The sequence below is a fragment of the Phalangium opilio genome, unplaced genomic scaffold (assembly GCF_054372755.1).
Source record: "Phalangium opilio isolate 3A_F unplaced genomic scaffold, DU_Popi_V2 ptg000070l_1, whole genome shotgun sequence".
Classification (NCBI taxonomy): Eukaryota; Metazoa; Arthropoda; class Arachnida; order Opiliones; family Phalangiidae; genus Phalangium; species Phalangium opilio.
The window spans coordinates 3,163,685-3,171,751 of record NW_028324182.1 but is presented as its reverse complement, the minus strand read 5'-3'; the positions used below and the strand labels follow the sequence as shown (position 1 = coordinate 3,171,751).

General features: G+C 37.2%; 1 long non-coding RNA gene across 2 annotated transcripts; it reads right to left on the bottom strand.

The window, feature by feature from the left end:
- Nucleotides 1–1,184: 1,184 nt before the first annotated feature.
- LOC149661100 (uncharacterized) lies at nucleotides 1,185–7,036 on the bottom strand. Of its 2 annotated transcripts, XR_016368784.1 has the most exons (4): nucleotides 6,591–7,036; nucleotides 6,236–6,529; nucleotides 4,758–6,078; nucleotides 1,185–4,322 (listed from the first exon to the last, which is right to left on the bottom strand). It is a non-coding gene; the product is annotated as an uncharacterized LOC149661100 (long non-coding RNA). The 2 variants fall into 2 exon arrangements; XR_016368783.1 differs by having other exon boundaries at nucleotides 1,185–6,078.
- Between the last annotated feature and the right edge of the window lie 1,031 nt (nucleotides 7,037–8,067).

Below are 8,067 nucleotides of genomic sequence, written 5' to 3'. Positions count from 1 at the left end.
CGAAGGCGCGAAGACGCGAGCGCGAGTTCAATGTGGACAAAACTAAGATTTACGCGGCGATCGGCTAGGGCAAAGCTTTGAGTTTGACCACATTGAGCTCGCACTCGCGTGTTCGCGCCTTCGTTTATTCGCATCTTCGTAACAGCAGAAGTTTATGACTTCTTATCCTGGGAAGTATTGGACTCTATCCATATCCGGAACCATCTCTGTTAGCCAACTTCTTATTAGGTCCGATCACCGCGCCACCTACGGCATTTCCCTCATTTTGAATTGGCAGGCTGATTTAAGCGCCAGCAGCGGGCAAGTAACGAAACTTTTAAGGTGTGTCATGTGGTTTAATTGAGGTAACGAATCAGAAACGTGACAAGAACAGCTGTTAATAGAGTTTGCTAGAAATTCCGGTTAAACTAGTGTGGGGTCCTAGGCCCACGAATTGTAATGGATTTTCATAGAGTTCTAGCCAGACGGCTTTTCAACGATTGGCGCTGAAGAAGTTTTGAACACGCCTCACAGTTTGAGTGCCACAGCCTCTCGGCGTGGGATTTTTTCAGTACATTATATAGTTTTCCTAGTGGGGAAGAAACTTTCGACCCTCTTTTACGATTGCCATAGGCAATTTTAACTAGCAGGGATGGTTACTATATAAAGCCTTAGTGTCCAATACTTCCCAGGATAAGAAGTCATTAACTTCTGGTAACAGTACATGAAAAATATTTGCCCTACAGATACACGCAAATATTTTGCTTTTCCTATTCTGAGAGCCAATGAAATTTGAAAAATCATTGCGCCATCTACGTTGACCACATTTATTAATGCTGCTGGCTCATTGGGCCGAATCCCATTAGACCGCATGTCCCAATGAGCCGAATCCCGTTGGACCGAATATAGCCAAAATGTGCGGGTTTAATATCTTAAAATTTTCATAGCTATTAAACGAGATATTTTTAACGCCGTATTTTAAAACCAAATTAAAAAATACCTCTTTTGGTTGAAAGAAAATACCCTTGTCCTTAAGCTTGCATCTATCAATACACTTTCCTATATAAACAAGATGGCCCCGGCCATATTACGCTTTGGTGCTTGGCATGTAATTAAAATAAATTTCTATCCAACGGGCTGGGACATTTACTGTAAATGGCTTTCTTAATGCAAAATTGGTAAATGTAGCATAATATGTGACTGGAACTAAAATTATTCAATGATTGCACTCATATACAAATATACAACCACCGCCTAGAATTAGCCCCACAGCAATATTTTTACTTCAGAGTTGATACAATAGATATAAAATATACTGCTAAAAGGGAGAACTATACGTCTGTAAATTTCACTTTGAAACGAATGAAGTTTGAACGACTTTCTTTAAAGTCCATGGGTGGACTGGGGGCCTTGCGTCCTTTTATGAAAATTCCAATTGCAGTGTCGGTGCTTTACTATAAGTAAAGTAACTTAGTGTTGATCTTGTAGTTTCACCTGGAACACTTTTTATGGAGGGTTCCAAGTCGAATATGGGTCTCTTTATCTAGGATCTTAAGCTTAATGTGGGTCTCTTTTTCTAGGATCCCAAGCCTAATGTGGGTCTCTTTTTCTAGGATCCCAAGCCTAATGTGGGTTTCTTTTTCTAGGATTCCAAGCCTAATGTGGGCCTCTTTTTCTAGGATCCCAAGCCTAATGTGGGTCTCTTTTTCTAGGATCCCAAGCCTAATGTGGGTCTCTTTTTCTAGGATCCCAAGCCTAATGTGGGTCTCTTTTTCTAGGATCCCAAGCCTAATGTGGGTCTCTTTTTCTAGGATTCCAAGCCTAATGTGGGTCTCTTTTTCTAGGATTCCAAGCCTAATGTGGGTCTCTTTTTCTAGGATTCCAAGCCTAATGTGGGTCTCTTTTTCTAGGATTCCAAGCCTAATGTGGGTCTCTTTTTCTAGGATTCCAAGCCTAATGTGGGTCTCTTTTTCTAGGATTCCAAGCCTAATGTGGGTCTCTTTTTCTAGGATTCCAAGCCTAATGTGGGTCTCTTTTTCTAGGATCCCAAGCCTAATGTGGGTCTCATTTTCTAGGATCCCAAGCCTAATGTTGGGTCTCTTTTTCTAGGATCCCAAGCCTAATGTGGGTCTCTTTTTCTAGGATCCCAAGCCTAATGTGGGTCTCTTTTTCTAGGATCCCAAGCCTAATGTGGGTCTCTTTTTCTAGGATCCCAAGCCTAATGTGGGTCTCTTTTTCTAGGATCCCAAGCCCAGGGCCCCCAGCCGAATTTCGAAAATATTTATAGGAATTATAGGACTTTTTTCAAGAAAATATAGGATTTTATAGGACGGTTTTCCAGAATTATAGGATTATATAGGACACTAAAATATCAATTTTTCCTTTTTTAAAGAACCAGTATTGCAAACAGGGGCCGAGTAATTAAGCTAAATGTTGGAAAACATACCACCTTCCACAAGAAAACCATTACAACCAACTTTGGAGGCTCATAACTCTGGTTCTACTAGAGATACGGGGATACCCTTTGAGTATCTTATAGTCCTATCTGCCCCCCATTCAACCAAACTAAAAAATTGGGGTCTACTACAAACAGGGATTTCCAGAATTATAGGATTATATAGGACAGTAAAATATTAACTTTTCTTTTTATAAAGAACACCAGTACTGCGAAAAAAATTAAGTCCCGCCTTTTTTGATCTAGCAAATGACAACTAATAGACTCCCTATTAGCTGCCCTCACGAAAAACTCACCATGGTGGTACACACTGAATGTTTAGTTATCAGAACCATAATATACCGAGCTATTTTTAACTAGATAAGCTACAGTATTAGGGAAACCATCCCCATTTTATGATATTTTTTAGACCTGAGTATTGATGGGTTGCTTAAAATTCGCCCAAATTTTTAAAATTATAGGATTTTATAGGATTTTTTGGCGATTTTTGCCAAAATTATAGGATTTTATAGGACAGTTTTAAAAATATAGGATTTTATAGGAATTATAGGACCTCTGGGGGCCCTGCAAGCCTAATGTGGGTCTCTTTTTCTAGGATCCCAAGCCTAATGTGGGTCTCTTTTTCTAGGATCCCAAGCCTAATGTGGGTATCTTTTTCTAGGATCCCAAGCCTAATGTGGGTATCTTTTTCTAGGATCCCAAGCCTAATGTGTGTATCTTTTTCTAGGATCCCAAGCCTAATGTGGGTATCTTTTTCTAGGATCCCAAGCCTAATGTGGGTATCTTTTTCTAGGATCCCAAGCCTAATGTGGGTCTCTTTTTCTAGGATCCCAAGCCTAATGTGGGTCTCTTTTTATAGGATCCCAAGCCTAATGTGGGTCTCTTTTACAGCTTATTATGGTGCTGGGCGCTATAGCGGGGTAAACGCATAAACACCAAAAAAGGCGGGGCTTTTGCACGACAAAAAAAAAGGAAAAAAGAGGGGCGAAAAGGGAGAAAAGAGGGAAAAAAATATTGTTAGTTTATAAGCTTATACCTTTTGTCTGCCAAAAGAAGGCAAGCACAAAAACAAAAATGTAAATAATCACGATTATGAAATCAATGAATGTATGTTAAACTTGTTTTGCTTTGCCCATATCAATGCTAAGTTAAGACCATAATAAAACTAGTTTAACATGCATTCAGTCTGTTTCATTATCGTGGTTATTTACATTTTTGGTAATTAAATTGACTCCAAGAGCCGCACTTAACAAAGACTACTCTCCTCATCCTGTAATTAACTACCAAAATTCAGAGAAAAATTATGCCTAAAACAAAGTAGCTACTAGAAAACTGTTAGTCTTTATTTTATGAAGATTTGAACTAACATTATAACAACACCAATGTTCTAAAACAAAGCTTTCTAAATTTCGCGCCAAAGAGTAGATTTTCGCGACATCTACGTGTCACTGTTGGAAGTAAAATATCCAGTGGTTACCGCGCATGTCAATGGGCGGGGCTTTACATTCCCCCACTAAAACTTGGTATATCATTCACCACTCTATGAGAAATCTTTCTCTTCATCGGTTAGAGAATTTAAACTAATCGCAATGTTTGCATCTAAATTGAGCTGCATGAAATCCACTCTGTCCAGCATAATATTGAAGAACAACATCAGGCTGTCCCTCTTACCACTTTGAAATCTATTTTTATCATTCTTGATGGGGCTTTCAGTTAACAGTTTTTCCTCGCTTCCTTCTCCCCGTTGTCTTTTTCTGACGTGATTTAATAAATTTTCACTGGGTTCTATTTGCTTTTGTAAGGATGTTTCGTAATTTGTACTTCCTATTAGTGATTTGAGAATTTGGTCTTGTTTTCTTTTCAAAATGCACTAGTTTGCACGTGGGAGCTGTAATGCAAAACAGTTTATCAATTTATATATTTATTTTATTTATATATTTTTGAAGCTGTGCATTTCTTGAACTGATTTTTTTAGTTTTCCCCAAGTTTGTTACGTCAGTGCAGGTTAGCGTCGGAAGATTATCTTCCCTGTTTATGAGTAGTAGCCTAGTAGTACAACTATGCAATGCTTGGAAACCCTCCTCCTCCTTTTACTGGGCAAGAACAAACTACCACGAATTAATTGCTGTCACTCAGGTCCAATTTAACCTTGTGAGGCTCTTCCAATAATCCTGAATAACTTAGTTAAAAATTCTTTTGATTTTCCAGAAACGCCACAGCTATTAATATGATTTTTTCTTAGTTTTTGTTCCCCTTGTATTAAGCAATTCTTCCCATTTCCAATATAGTCCATAATTTTGACAAGAGAGGTTTCAACACTTACCACTTTTGACCATATTCTCTCCTGAAAATTGTGGTTCATCCATTCGAAGAAATTTCGAGTACTAATTTTCATTTGGCACTAAATTATCAGTTTAAACGTCACATACTCTGCCGTTGTTGCTATGCTATAGACCTGCCATTATTTGTTTCCTTTAGATCAAGCTTCGCGTTTTCTCCGCTCAGTGGCACTAGTGAAACTTTTCGTTACAATCAGTCTGGGCATTAAGGATATTTTATAAATTAGTCCTTGGGACCAGTGACCCCCCCTAGTGTCCGAAATAATAAAATGGTCCCCGCCATTGTTCTCCTAGTTATTTTAAGGAACTTCAATTATAATACTAGGAAACTGAATTTGGAATTGTCCCTGCCATTGTTCTCCTAGGTTTACTGATACCGTATATAAAATACACCCTTTTGAAACAGGGCGGCTCCTGAAAGAGTTATTTTAAGCATAGCCCACTCGATTCGCGCTCACGGACGCGCGTGATCGAGTGGGCTATGTTCTAAGGAACTTCAATTATAATACTAGGAAACTGAATTTGTATTTTGGACTAAAAACTTTTAGCCGCGTTCAGTTTAATCATGGTAGGAAGCGTTCCCAATTAATTAAAAAAATCTATGACAAATTTTAATCGAATTTACAATGGCAATCTGTAATTTGACTTGAAAATTCTATTAAGTTAACGTCCTTATTTTAACCAAACGTATTTTCAAAGTTAAATTAATAGTAATTTGCCACACGTTGTTAAATTTATGGTTAATTAAAAAATATTTGACAAATTTTGATCGAGTTTACAATTCAACTCAGCAATTAGATTAGAAAATTGAAAGCGCTACCTACCTAATAATTTTTAGCAATGTAATTTAAGTCAATGAAACATATTCATATGAAGTTAAATAATTATAAGTCGCTAGGGGAGTTGCCTATCCTCTAAGCGTGAAAACAAATTTCCCCAGGTGTATCCTTTATCCATGTAATTGTTTTGTGCAATATCTATTTTAAAAGTTGGCGCTTTGAAAACCTATGGCGACATCTACTCAGAAGTGACGACACTGGAGTGGAGACAACTTTTTATATTTAAATGAAATATAATATCTTACTCATGTCATAACGATTGAAATTATTTATTTAAAGACTAATGATTTCCAACATAAACATTTTCTAGCTCACATTATTAATTTGAGTTCACAGTGATTTGAAAATTTAAAAAAATTCAACCAAGTCCAAAAGGAATTATTAAATTCATATTTTCAGATATTAGGTTCATATATTTTAAGATGAAATTTTATGTTGTCCAGCATTAGTTGAAAATTAAGCCAACCTACGAATTTAATTAATACGTTCATAATCAGATTCATTCACCATTACCGTTAGTAGAAAAACATGTTAATGTTAGTCAATTTAGCCATGCATAGATTCATCGTGAATGTCTGTAAAAAACCAGTGGTTTTGTAAACGTTGTATTTAACAATGCTTACCATTACACAATGGTGTTTTTACGTTCATCTTTTAATTACTGAATGTCCTAGTTGTCATAATCAGATTGATTCACCGTTAATCTTAGTAGGAATACTCCTTACGTATTCATAATAGTGTTACATATTACAGGCTTCATATTTTCTTTACTGAATGTCCTAGACAGCTAGACTCCAGATTGAATCACCTTTAATGTTAAACCTGTTGTTGTGGTTTCGAGAACGGTGTTTGAATAGTAAATAAGCAATACTGTTGTAATCAGAATGGTTTTTGAGGATATAAATAGGTCTGTAATTCTAATGATTCTAAGTGTTAAAGAGACTCGGACTCAACGAAGCTAAGCCTTTGCTTGCTTACTTCTAGAATCCTCCCTTTGGCCACAATACACGATAAATTTATACATAATTGTCGTTAAAGGATTGGCGCACCGAGATGAAGTTTATTTAATTATATGTTCATTTTAAAATTAATTAAACTAGATCAATTATTGAATAGATTACCCCTCAGGCGAGCCGCTCGACATAATAATAACAACACGGTAAAAAAATGTAAACAAGAGAGACACTGGGGATTGGGTAAAGGGAAAAGGTGGGAGTCATAGCAACAGTAATCCTGTCGAATAGCGGCGGTCCGGCTTCTAAACACCATAAAAGGAGGGGCTTCTAAACACCAAAAAAGGAGGGGCTTTTGCACACGAAAAAAAGGGGAAAAAAGAGGGGTGAAAGGGGAGAAAAGAGGGGAAAAAAAGATTGTCCGTTTAAAGTTGCTGATACCTTTGGTCTGCCATAGATGGCAGCACCAAAGCAAAAATGATACTGTGATGGTCAAATCCCAAGTTTAAAAGGATGCCTCTATTGTAACCGAGCCGAATCAAAGCCAACCTGAAATGACCCGTAAAACAATCAACATTTTGGATAAGGCATATATTTATTGTTAAAGGAAGTTAATAAATGCAGCGTTAATTGTTCCAGAATCTTTATAAAAATAATTTGTTGGAAAAGGCCCGCTTTTATTATGCAAGGACCTCAATGAAAATAAAAATATTTTGGAAAATCGGTTATCCTACCACTTCCAAACCTAACCTAACCAAACCTAACCTTACCTAACCCTAACCTAACCTTACCTAACCCTACATAACCCAACCTAACCCAACCCAACCCAACCTAACCTAACCTAACCTAACCTAACCTAACCTAACCTAACCTAACCTACCCTAACCTTACCTAACCAAACCTAACCTAACCTAAACCAAACCTTACCTAACCTAACCTAACCTTACCTAACCTAACCTAACCTAACAAAACCTAACCTAACCCAACCCAACCAAACCTAACCTAACCTAACCTAACCTAACCTAACCTAACAAAACCTAACCTAACAAAACCTAACCTAACCAAACCTAACCTTACCTAACCAAACCTAACCAAACCTAACCTAACCTAACCTAACCTAACTTAACCTAACCTAACCTAACCTGACCTGACCTGACCTGACCTGACCTGACCTGACCTAACCTAACCAAACCTAACCTAACCTAACCTAACCAAACCTATCCTAACCTAAACAAACCTAACCTAATTTGACCTAACCCTCTAAAATATTACCGCAACTTTCATAAAATTTACGCAAAATATTTCAAATACTCAAAGGCCATTATTGCAATAGTATTTTTTATTACTTTATAGTTTCCCACACTGTCTAACGTAACTGCAATTAAGTTCAAATGAAATTAATAATCAATTGCATAAAACTACTATTACGTAGTTTACATTTTCTTTCGGGGAATCGATCACGGTAGTCTGATACTTTTCCACTGCGCCACGGTGAGACGAAA